The 12,193-nt window shown below is 50.8% G+C and overlaps 1 protein-coding gene across 3 annotated transcripts in view; it reads right to left on the bottom strand.

Moving 5' to 3' along the window:
* ANKRD11 (ankyrin repeat domain 11) overlaps positions 1-11,725 on the bottom strand; it is a 134,679-nt gene extending 122,954 nt beyond the window's left edge. Inside the window, exon 1 of one of the 3 annotated variants that reach the window (XM_027646983.1) lies at positions 11,633-11,725. The gene's annotated coding sequence lies outside the window, so the exon portion shown is untranslated. Of the gene's footprint in view, positions 1-4,512; positions 4,531-4,842; positions 4,862-11,632 lie in introns of those variants that run through there. The other 2 variants (XM_027646984.1, XM_027646985.1) reach the window with 2 other exon arrangements.
* Positions 11,726-12,193: the final 468 nt, after the last annotated feature.

Below are 12,193 nucleotides of genomic sequence, written 5' to 3'. Positions count from 1 at the left end.
TCTCATCACTTGGCTGCGGCTGGGAGGGAGGTGGAGAGAGCGAAAAGGTCCCTCCTGAACCTCCTTTTCCCCAGGCTGAGCCCCCACAGCTCCCTCAGCCGCTCCCAGCGCTCCAGACCCTTCCCCAGTTCCGTTCTCTTCTCTGGACAAGTTGTGTTGGGCTCAGCTCAGAACCCCAGCCTCGGACAAGGCAGTCAAAAACAGAAGGTACAAAACAGACCCAAAATCCACAGACAACAAATGTAATAAAATCCATCTTCACCCCCTTTCCACCTGCTGGCAGCCAAAAGCAAACGCAAAAGCACAAACACATTACTATGAAAAGCAAGTCAACTTCTTGCACAAGGATAAGGATAACAAATGTTGCACTGCTCTGTTTCAAACGTTTCAGATCTTAAACTGAGCCAAGGAAAGAGCGTTACCAGTTAAGCTATTCCAGCAAATGAAATGAAAATTGAAAATCAAGTCTAACTGCCATTAAATTTAAATATATCTCAATTCCACAATCACAGGACATAGTTCTTATGACAAAACTTCTGCAGAAGGAAAAAGCACCCTTGATAAGTCTGGATATTAAGCTGAGGTACCACGGGCATCTCACAGTTTATCTAAATGAAGTGTCTCCTGCAAACAGCCCTGGTTCCTCCCGTGGAAGCTGCAGCATGATTAACAGAGGTCCATTAGAGAGGCAATCCATAACCTGGCTCCTGTGAGGAGTCCTTGCCACATCCGTCTGCGTTTCCATGGCAACCAGGCAGGAAAATATAAAGCAAATTACAGTTAAATGAAAATTATTCTCCATGACAATATATGTTAATGCGGGAACATTTGCGAGGCCATTCCAGATAAAATGTTTACATTCACACATGTGTCTACAAAAATAAATAAAAGGCAGCTGGAGCAGCTAATGGGTCATCCAAAGAGAGAGATCAGAGTCTTTCCCCCCCCCTCCAAGTTTTAATGTATTCAGAATAAAATTCTTCAAGATGGGAGAATGGGAAACAACCCACCCTACCCAAGGTATGTGACCATTTCTATAAAAAAAAATTTCTTTAAGGAACAGCTTTTCAGAAGATCTCAAATGCACTTTTTGAATGTTGTGACCCTTTAATTTTCCTAGCTGCAAACAAAGGGCACATTTATACCTCCCTATCTCAGCAGAAAATGGTTTAAAGGAGGGGTTAAGTTTATAGAGATCTGACTGAAACTGGAATAGTGACTTATTTTAATCAGTTATAACTCACTGAAAACTGGGAAGTGTTTTATACTTCAGAATTTGGAGTGGTGACTCCACAGCTAGGAGAACTTTATACCCCCCCACAGGTCACTGAAATGCTTTTAGAAAAGGCCACAATTAAGGCTGTACAAGGTGATCCTACTCTCCCACTGTCATCACTTCACCTGAACAGCCTCTTTTTAGGGAATATATCTCAGTTTTTGAACATTTTAGGGAGCATGAGGGAAGTTAATTGGAATGAGACTCATCAAGATGCAGTCACTTGGTTATTTTTTTAAACTCCCTTGGCTCATACCCCAAAGAAAAGCCCAAAGAAAGAAAGGTTATAAAGTGACTTACAGTCTCTGCCACTGAAGCGCCACGTTTTAAGAAGAGTTTAAAATACTGCCCTGGAAAACAGCCCCCCCTCAGCTGCCTTCCACGGCTGCCCTGCCAAGTTCCTTTCCCATGGAAATGCTCTGCCTGTTCCACGAGTAACACAGGTGCAGGTTTCTTAGGAAGCCCCAGAAAGAGCACAAGGCACTTTTTGAAGCTGTTTGGGAGAGCTGGGAGCACAGAGAAGGGCATTCACTACGCTGGCACATCTGAGCCCTCTCCGTGCACGCTCCCACTGACCTCTGCATCTGCCTCCTGCCTCCGCCTACGGAACAATGCTTGGATCAGGAGGATCGTAACTTTTTATGACAGTGGGAAAACTGCAATCTTCTCCATGAGTTCACTCCACCCTGCACATAAAACTGCTCATAGGTTCAACCATAAAGCAAACTCCCTCCTTTGAAGTTCCACTCGGAGCCCCGCGCACGTTGTAAAGCTGAGCTGGAACAAGGCGGCGCATTAAGGTTTTACATAACCAGCCTCGTGGAAAGCATCGCTCCCGAATCATCCCCAGCCACTGTTGACAAAAGCAAGTCAGGTCAGGGAGTATCTGGGTAACAAAACTCCTCACAGGTGAGCTCAGGTTACCCACAAACAGCAGAGTCACACACCACCCAATATATTCCAGCCGTGCTCCACTTTCCCTGAGGATCACTTGTTGCAGAACCCACAGCAGCATTCCCATTATCACTCCAGCTCATTTAGTCACTGATCTATGGCTCCTTCTACCTTTCCCTCCATAGGATATGGAGGATATCACCAAATAGGGCTGGAAGGGACCTCTGGAGATCACCCAGTCCAAACCTCCTGACAAGGTAGGGTGACCTGGAGTAGGTGACACAGGAATGTGTCTGGGTGGGTTTGAAATATCTCCAGAGAGAAAGACTCCACACCTTCTGTTTCAGAGCTCTGCCACCCTTCATGAAAAGAAGTTCTTCTTCATACTGAGGTGGAACTTCTTGTGGTTTAATTTATGTACCTCCATACAAGGCACAGAAAACAGCAACAAACATCAGACTAATAAACAGAACTAAACCCTGCCATTCAAAGCCCAGCAGCAGTTGCTAGGATCCTCTGCAAACCTCGCTAATTGCTGGGATTGGGTTTCCAGGGAAGCTCCTCGCTGCAGTGGTGGAGGGGCTGAATGTTGTTTTCACAAAAGAACTTGTAAAACCCCAGGCTGCACGTCTGCAACAGACAGGATTTATATTCCAGGCACAAATCAGATTATGCTCCACACACTGCGCTCACAAGGCTCTGAGCAGGTGAATCCCACCAGGCCAAGAGGCCTTCCCGGACACCCAGGCTCCAGGGTCAGATTTCCCTGTGCTCCCTGATGGGCTCCCCATCCCGTTGCAGGGCACTGCCTGACGTGTCAAATGCCTCCACATCAGAGAAGTAATTTTCCCTATAAACATAAGCAAATGCACACTAACATGGAGTCAGATTCCCAGGAAAACCAGGCCTCCTGCAGCTTTCCTGCAGGGAAAAGGACAGGAGATTCAGGGACACCAGGCTGCTGGGCAGCACTGCTGGTAACTTCATGGAAGAGCCCTGTCAAACAAATACAGGATGAATCCATAATACAGGAGAGATTCCAAGAGCAGATCCAAGCAGGAACAGTTAAGTGGTAAGGGAGATGCAAGAGAGGGAAGGAGCTGCTCCCTGTAAGCACACAGCACAGCACAGCATCCCTAACATCCCTGCCAGCAATACCCATGCCCATGGATCCTTCACTTCAACACAGCTTCACTCCTTTCCCAAGTACTTCCCTGCCACCATGGAAAAAGAAGGCCCAGCTCTCCAGAAGGAGAGGAAGACGCAGGATGATCTCAGAGAGAAGGAGAAAGGCAGGAACAGACAGGAGGGAACATCAAAAGGCAGACAGGCTAAAATTAGAGACAAGAATCCTGCACGAAGAGGACCAAGGCAAGTGCAGAATCTCCATCAGATGAGGCTCCTGGGAAGGGGGAGGGATGGCCAGGAGGGAGAGGAAATATCCTGGTGGGTGAAGCAGGGGAAGCTTACAGACAGAGCACGCTGCAGAAGGAAATTAAATCCAGTGCTTAAGACTACAACCTCTAGCTCCCTAACCAAGGAGCACACTCAGCACACCAGGAAAGAGCCACAGAGTTGCCTCCTCGTCTGATCCCTTCCCCCCTGGATGAAGGATAACTCAAAGGAATTCAGCTCTCACCACAGAACCAGTTTAACACCCCAGTGCCAGCACTGATCACAGGGGAAGGGAATTGAATTCACTGCCATCACCCACAACAGAGCAGCTGAGTAACACAGGCACCTCAGATCCCCGTCAGAGAGCCAGAAACCTTCTGAGCTGCTGGAAAAATGGAAAACTCCAAACAGCTCAGAGCCCAGGAGAGCCACCACACAGGACCCCGATGCGTGCCGGGACAGGCCACAGCAAGGAGGGAGGCTGGAGAACACAGAGCTCTTATCAGGGAGCCTAATTCCAAAAACCAGCATGTTCCCCATGTCCTTCTGAGTTGGTGGGACAAGAAACCACCCAGACATTCAAGGAGAACAGGTTTTCATCTTCAAACCTGTGCACTCAACCCTTGGACTGCTCAAAAGGTGAAGTTCTAGACACAAAATCCCCAGACTTGCTCATTACGGCCCACGGTCCAGCTCAGATAAATGGATCTGCCTATGCTGAGCTGCAAGATGAAACCAAGGAGCTTGGGGTGAGCAGCAGCCAAATACTGTAACCAGAGCACCCTGGGGTATTTAAACCCCCAGAGCACAGCCAAGAGCAGGATGTCTGTGTGTCCCCCCACTCACACATCCCTTCTCTGCATTACCTACATCTCTTTCCAGCTTTGCCATGGCTAATCCCATCCATCCATCCAAAGATATATGGATATATTTATAGGCAGACTTACATCTCCAGTCCACCCCAGGCCTGACGCAATCGCAGGACGCCAGTCGGCGCAGCAAGAGCTGTGTTGTCATTACGACAACGCTGACATTTCACAATCTGCAACAACCACTCTCCTGCAGAACGTGGAAAACACCAGTCCCGGAGTGTAAAGTCTATCCCAAAGATTACTCCTTCCCAAGGGATCCGGTCACTGCCACAGTCAGCAGGATCTCAGCCCTGCCACCTCCTCCCTGCAGCAGCTATCAGGAGACCATTCCCAACGGAGAACTTCTTGGAACTTTATCTTGGCTGCTCCTGGACCTCGCCAGTCTGCAGAAACCCAGCTACTTACCAGTCATTTGGAGCTCCTGGTACAACTTGTTTACACAGTGCAGGTCACAGGATCGGCTGGAAGGTGTAAGCAGGATATAGTTTTTATGGCTCTGAACTCCTGCCCAGATAAGCCGATAAGGCTGCGCTGGGGGCGGGGAGCACTTTCATGTGTGCATGAGTCGAAAGGAAGAGGCACCATGAACTGCAGTCAAGCAGTTGGTGCTTAATAATGAAGCTTCCATTCACCTCTAAAGCTATTTAATGCCTTTTTTCACAGTTCCTAATTACACATCCTTTCATTTCACATCCAGATATTGAGGGCAGCACTGTATTTCCAAGCCCAGCTCTCCAGCCTCCGGCTGCAAAGCCTTCAGGGACACGCTGCCTCCAGATCATGGTGAATTTTTTAGAGGGTAACATCTCCCTTCTCGACTCTCTCTCTCTGATTCTTCCCCGTGCCTGTGACACAGTTTTAGCAGCTTTATGCTGCTCTAAAGGTAAATTATGCTAGACCTTTTTTATCCTGCAAAGCTGTCGGTGTCTTAAAAATAAATTACAGAGCCAGCTTCCTCCAGCATTTGCTTCCCCTCCCTGCCCTGACTTCCCCCACCCTGTAACCACCCTTTCGTGACACCCTGCACACACCCACGTCCTCAGTGAGCACCTGGAGCCCATCACCCAAACAAGGACCACCTTAACGTTGCTTTCAGAGCAAATCTAACACAGCACAAGAGGAAAGGAGATACCTTTTCCCCGGAAAAGCATTAGTCCCCTCACACACAGCTGAGACAAAGCTGCTTTTACACACAGTACAAAGTTTTCTACCCTTTCCATTCTCAAAGTCCATGAATTTCATTACATGGTATTTCAGTCACACGCAAACCCAGCACCAACACAGACACACTTGCACTTAACAGCAAAATAAATATTTCAGTGTTTCCACAAGATATCCAGTGTTGTAACCTTTGGTTTCCGAATCCAAACGCAACATACAATCAATACCCTGCTCCTGCCACTGCAGTAATTCACAGCGGAAGGTTTATTTTAAAAACACTCATCGACTAAGTTTGGTTTTCTTCGAGCAGGGGAAGAAAGGCTGCCTCCAGATTTGGAGAGGATAAATAATTCAATGCCTGAATGCCAAGGGCAGTGCTGCACACATCCATATGGCAGGGACAATGCAGACAGTAATATATGCTGCACATCACCGCCCTGACAGTGCCTTCAACCCTGACCTAGAAAAAAACATCACTTTCTCCCGGCTCCAGCAGCCAATTCCCTCCCTGTCACCACCACCCGCCTCGCCGAGTTACGGTGGGGAAGTGTCTCCCAATCCCTCAGCCTGCCCAGGCTGCAATTCCAGCCTCTGCTCACAGCAGCTACACAGACACGAGCAGCATGACTTACTCACATGGTGAACTCCAGAAATGAGAATTAACCCGAGGATAGAGGGGTTCAGGAGTAGTGCTCTCTGGCAGCTCACGCCTTCCCACGACCAACACTGAGAGAAGCAGGAAAAACCAGGCCTGGCGAGATGCCGGCAGTGCCCGAAGGGAGGAGGAGCAGAGAGAGAGGGGAGGCTGTTCATGCAGAGAGCCAGCACCCACCACCCACCTGAACCCCTGCACGGGGGACTGCTGAGACACAGGGCTCCCATGCCATCCTCAAGGGACTCAGGAACACATGGATCATGCTGGATGGACACAGGACCACACAGATCCCATTGCGACTGACACAGGACCGCACAGATCATGTTGGAGAGGCGTAGGACCACAAAGATGATGTTGGATAGACATAAGACCATATAGACCTTGTTGGACTGATACAGGACCACACAATCCCACTGGATAGACACAGGGCCAGTTGGATGGACACTGGACCACACAGAAGAGGGAAGAGGCAACTCACCAGGGAAACCACACCTCCACAACCCTCATGGCCATCTAGCCACATTCACTTCACACTCTCAAAACGAACCATTCAGGCACCATCCTGCCCCACTGTCCTATTTTGGTGATTTCATAATTTCACTACATCCTACAACTCAAAGAAAACATTAGAATCAAGAGGAAGAATTATGGAGCCCAAAATACCCGATATAATTAACTGCACCTTCTAACATGATTATTTCCCTTCCTGACCCCAATTACTCCTTCAGTTTATTAAAGAGAACTCAAATACAGAGCAATGTTAACACGCCAAAGAGTCACATAAACAGAAAAAAAAGTCTGAGGGTGCCATTACAAACAGAGTTAATGGAACTCCATGATTGGAAATGGATCTTGAAAGCTGTCAGATCAAAGCAAGATCTTCCTCATGTAAGGGCTGCATTACCCTCGGAGCCACAGCGCTAATACCATCTATAAAAATATTTTGCTCAAATAAGTGAAGAACAGCAGCGTTTCATCTGTCAAAAGGTGCAAGGCTTTTATGGGATTAGCCATTCCACATGCAGCATAAAAATTAGAGCAGATTTTTAAAAGCCCCCAGCTCAGCTGATGGAGACTCCACAGCCCAATGTGCACCCGCCTCCTCCACACGCACTCCAGGCCGAGCAGATTTTTCACTCCTATTAGCATTTAAGCTTCTTTTTACCTTTTTTTTTCAGCCCCTCGTAAAAGATTACAAATTGGCATCACCTATAAGCAGCCCCAGCTGAAGCAGCACCACCCAGACTCAGAGAAATTAATATTTTTAAATACCCAACAGTTGCATGAGAAAATCCACCAGAAAACACCAGTTCTCACACGGGAAAGCTTGAAAATTGGAGCAGAATATGCTCAAAACCAGCCTCCAGAGCACGGGCACTGACAGCTTCCCACCCCCCTTACCAGCAGGATTCCAAAGGCAGCGTTTTGCCCAGACTTTTAAGGCTGCACAAACCTGCTTAGGACGCTTGTGATTTCAAATAATTGCCTACACAAGCTTTCCCTTACCATTGCTGGGAGTATTTTTTATGGCCGTGCATCGGTGGCACACAAATTACATAACACTTGGCTGAGAACCCTCCGAAAAAGCAGCTCTGTGCCGCTAATCCCTCACGCAGGAAGGAGGAAAATATTTAAAAGCTGCATACAAATCATTCCTGTGAGTGTCGTGCAGACTGGTTTAAATTAGATGGGGGTAAAAATATATGTGAGCTGATCACGAAACCCTGGAATCTTTGCTATGGAGACACCAGTTTCTCTCTGCAGCCTTTTACAACCGAAATGCAGGGAATTCTCCCCGGCGATGGAGGGAGCACACAAGCACCTTTACTAGAGCTCATCAAGGAAATACGAGGAGAATAACAACCCCCATGTAAATATTTTCCAGTATTATTTGCTTTGCTGTACTGAAAAGCAGCAGTACCTGCCACTACTTGCTCTGGGTCTACCACCATCAAATCTTAATACCCAGGAGGAATTTCAATCTGTAAGGCAACTGCTGAGCCTGAAATTCAGGTACAGGGCAGGAAGAGGGGCAGGAAGAGGTGCAGACCTCCTAAGAAAGCCATCACTCCATAATTTTACAAAATGTAATTAACCAGCTCTGGCCCTGCGTGTTTCCTTCCCTCAGAGAAGGATTTCTTCACCGAGTAATTAGTCTGTCCCAGTTAAGACTCGAGTCACCACACAACATATTTTCCCCAAAACAAAGCCACATGCACTATTTAAAAAAAAATACTGCCATTTCCTCACAGCCACTTCAGTCTCTTCCTAGTTTTTGCCTTAGTCACTGCCTGGATCTAAAACTCAGTGAAACACTACTATGGGTGCCTCTAAAACCCCAGGTTTATTCCCACACTGGAGACGCTTCATCATTCCACAGCATTGCTTCTTTTTAATGCATAGAAAAGCAGGAGGTAAGAAAAAAAACACTCTTAGTACTTCAAACACATGTCCAAAAGCCACAACATAAAGACAAAGAGGGCAGATTAAACACTGTAAAGACACACTCGTCGGGAACCTTCCTTTGAAGTATCTGCAGGAAACACTGTCATCACGCAGCCATGTTACAATTACACAGTTAAAATAATCAGCACCAGTTGTAAGTAGCCCATCTGGTTCCCTGGAAAGGGAACACTGCTGGTACAGTATTGATTAACATGACGAGTCTCACTGACCCCAGAGAAATACATTTGTCTGCTCTGCTGAGCAGCGGAAGAACACGGCACGACACCACGACACGCTTCGCTTTGTTCATGGGCATTTTGGGGGACTTAGTCCACTAAAACTTGAGTAGAAAATAAAATAATCTTACCAGGTTGACTACCACACACAAAGGAAGAAATTAAGACAAAGGTGTTTTGTTTTGGGGCTTTTTCGGGTTTTTTTTTTTAGTTTCCTTCCCCCCATCCAAACCCAACCCAAACCGGACAATCTGCAGGTTTAAGTCTGAGAAAATGCTGTTGCAACATCATAAAAACAAAAAACAGTCCATTAAAAAAAAAAATAAAAATTCACCCTGAGCCATGTTTTTTTATGAAATGGAGAGACAGACAAGAGTTCATTTCTAAAAGCAGAAGCAGAACTGAACAGCAGAACCAATTGTGGAACATGAAATGCAACATCTCCAGTTTCCAGGCAGCCGCAGCAGCCGGCACTGACATGGCCGGGGATTCTCAGCCACTATTTACAGCAGGAATAAGGCAAGCACAGTTTGGAATGAGGGCTCTCCGCGCTCCAGGCCCAGCGTGTTGTTCTCTGCACAGGCAGCTCAGTTTGCAGGAGTTTCACAAACCAGCCCTCGCTGTGACTCAGCTGAGCCTGGGGGTGCCGCAGGCCCCAGCTTGCCCACCCAGGCTCACAGCAAGCCCTGCTCCAGGCTGGATGTGCCTCGGCAGGTCCGATACCTCCCGTGGGACTGACGAGTTCTCCTGGAAGCAGAGACCCGGAGCCTGGAAACCGCTGAGCTCCACAAACCTGGGGCAGCACAGACACGGCTTTGGGGACAGACCCTGACCAGCTCACCCAGAGCCCCAGCGGGGACAAACCACTCCCGAGCCTGATCCTGCACTGCCAAGTGCTTCCCACAGAGAGAAAGGAGGTCACACGGCAGCGGGGCGGCGTTTGGTGCTCTAAGGAAACACTGTCCCAGAGTTTCCCCACTGAGGTACAGAACTGGGTGTACGTCTTGCTCCACATCACCTTCCAACCCCTTCCACCACCCCACAACCATCTGAGACTGCTCCAACCCAGAATCCACCAGGAAATCCAGCCTGTAAAAACGCCAACGTTTTCCCTTTTTAAGCTAATCAAGCCAAATATTGAGTTCCTGGTAGGGCACACACAAAGAATGTGCTGGTGCCGTTTGGAAACATGTGAGAGTTAATCTCCTTTTCCCTCTCCAGGACTCCATGGAGTGGTTTTCCCCCACAGAAAAAGGAAATAATTGCAGTGGTTATATAAAAATGTTCCATTTTATGAACAAAACAAAAAAGGAGAAATACACTGAACTCCAAGTTCCTTAAATTTATACAGATTTCAGGAAAGCATAGGGCCATTACAGCTGTTTTCACCTAAAAATCTTTGCCTACAGAAGGATAAAAGTGGTGTATCCCCCATTTCAGAAGCCATCTCAGGAGGCAATTTTACTTCAAGAGCTGCCTGGAATTCGCTCTCCGCCTATAGAGCCGTGTCCCCAGCGGTGAGAGAGCACTTTGTGTACAAAACCAGGAGGGGGGAGGGACCCTTTCCTGCAACTGGATACCAAAACAGATCCCCAAGGCTGGGGGAAGAAGCCAAGCCGTAAACACACGGCCCCTGTGCCTCAATGAAGGGCCCGTTTGGAGCCGCACACCCGGACAGCTGCTCCCTCTGGGAAAGGGCAGAGGGCACCGAGGGCTCGGCTCAGCGCGGCTCCCCCCGAGCGCATTTGCCTTTCTAAACATGAATCCATCCCCGGGCTGGGGGAGGCTCGTCCTGGGCTGCAGCTGTTTGGGGGTGGGAGCCTTTTTTTTTCCCCCTCTCTTCCTTTTTTCTAAGGGGCAAAGGTGTCGAGCGGCCCCTCCCCGGCACACAAAGGCTCCTCGGAGGAGAGAAACAGGGAGCGATTTAAAGATTAAACCGGGGACTAAACCAGACCGGCGGGGCTCGGAGCTCGGGCCCTGCGCAGCACAGACAGGGCTAACGCCTACCCGAGATGATGAAATGGGAAACGGAAATTACCATTTCAGACAACTTTTGGTATTGTTCCTCCCAGCGCAACGCTCACCCCGAAATGCGCTTCCCACTCCCACCCCCCCCGCACCTTTGCGAAAAAAACACCCCACAGCCGAAAAAAAAGGGGCGGGAGGGGGGCCAGGACGGCGGGCTCGACACGGTCCCCTGTGATCCTCCCACGGCTCCCCACGAGCCTCCGCACCCCGAAACACCGACCAGCCGCCGGGGTCTCTCTGCAGCCCCCCCAAACCACCCCCCGCCCACTCCTCTCCCCCCAGCTTCCTGCAGCCCCTTCCCACCCCCGGCCCCCCCCAGGTGTCCCCCCAACAGTCGCCCAGCCGCCCAAAGAGCCGCTCACCTCCTTCGTCACCCCCAAAAAAACGCACATCCTCTTCCCACCCTCGCTGCGGCGCTTCCTCCACTCACCGCGACCCCCCGCCGGATGCCCTCGACCGCCGCTGACGGTACACCCCTGACCCGCTGCCGGCGCCCCTGGTGCCCCCACCTCGACCCCGATCCCCTCGACTCTCCCCTCCCCCCATTCCCGGTGCCCCGTCCCGTCCCCTCCCCGGCCGCGCAGCCCCTCTCCGGGACACCCCCGCTCCCTCGTCCCCAGTGCCCTCCGGTGTCCCTCCCCCGCTCCCCCACCGCCCCTCCGGCACTTACCGGCGCTGGGCGCTGAGCGGGCCGAGGGCAGCCCCGCGGCGGAGCGAGGCCCGCGGCTCGGGCGGCCCCGCCGCACGGAGGGGGCGCGCTGCGGGCGGTTCTGGGGCGGTTCGGGGGGTTCGGTCCCGCTCCGGCCCTAGCGCGGGGGGCGCGCGCCGTGGCGGCTCCGGGCCGCGCGCTCCATCCCCCGCGCGCCGCTAAGACGGCGCCGCTCATTGGCCCGATGAGACGCCGCCGCCCATTGGCCGGCGCGGGGATGGGGGTGGAGAACCGCAACGGCCCCCCCGCCCCGCGGCGCGCGGGGAGCGACGGGAGCGCGGCGCGCGCGACGTGTCCCCGCGGCGCCACCGCCCATTGGCTGCGCGCGCCGGGCGGTACTTCCGGGGCGGGGCCACGGGAGAGGGAGGGGCCTGGGGACCCCCCGGGATCGGGGACGGGAACGGGAATGGGATCGGGGACGGAAATGGAAACAGGATCGGGAATGGGAACCGGATCAGGATTGGGAATGGGAACAGGATCGGGAATGGGAACGGGATCAGGATTGGGGATGGGAACAGGATC

Source organism: Corapipo altera, unplaced genomic scaffold (genome assembly GCF_003945725.1).
Source record: "Corapipo altera isolate COAL_440 unplaced genomic scaffold, ASM394572v1 62, whole genome shotgun sequence".
NCBI classification, from domain to species: Eukaryota; Metazoa; Chordata; class Aves; order Passeriformes; family Pipridae; genus Corapipo; species Corapipo altera.
Note: the sequence above shows the minus strand (reverse complement) of the source record. Positions and strands in the feature narration are given on the sequence as shown.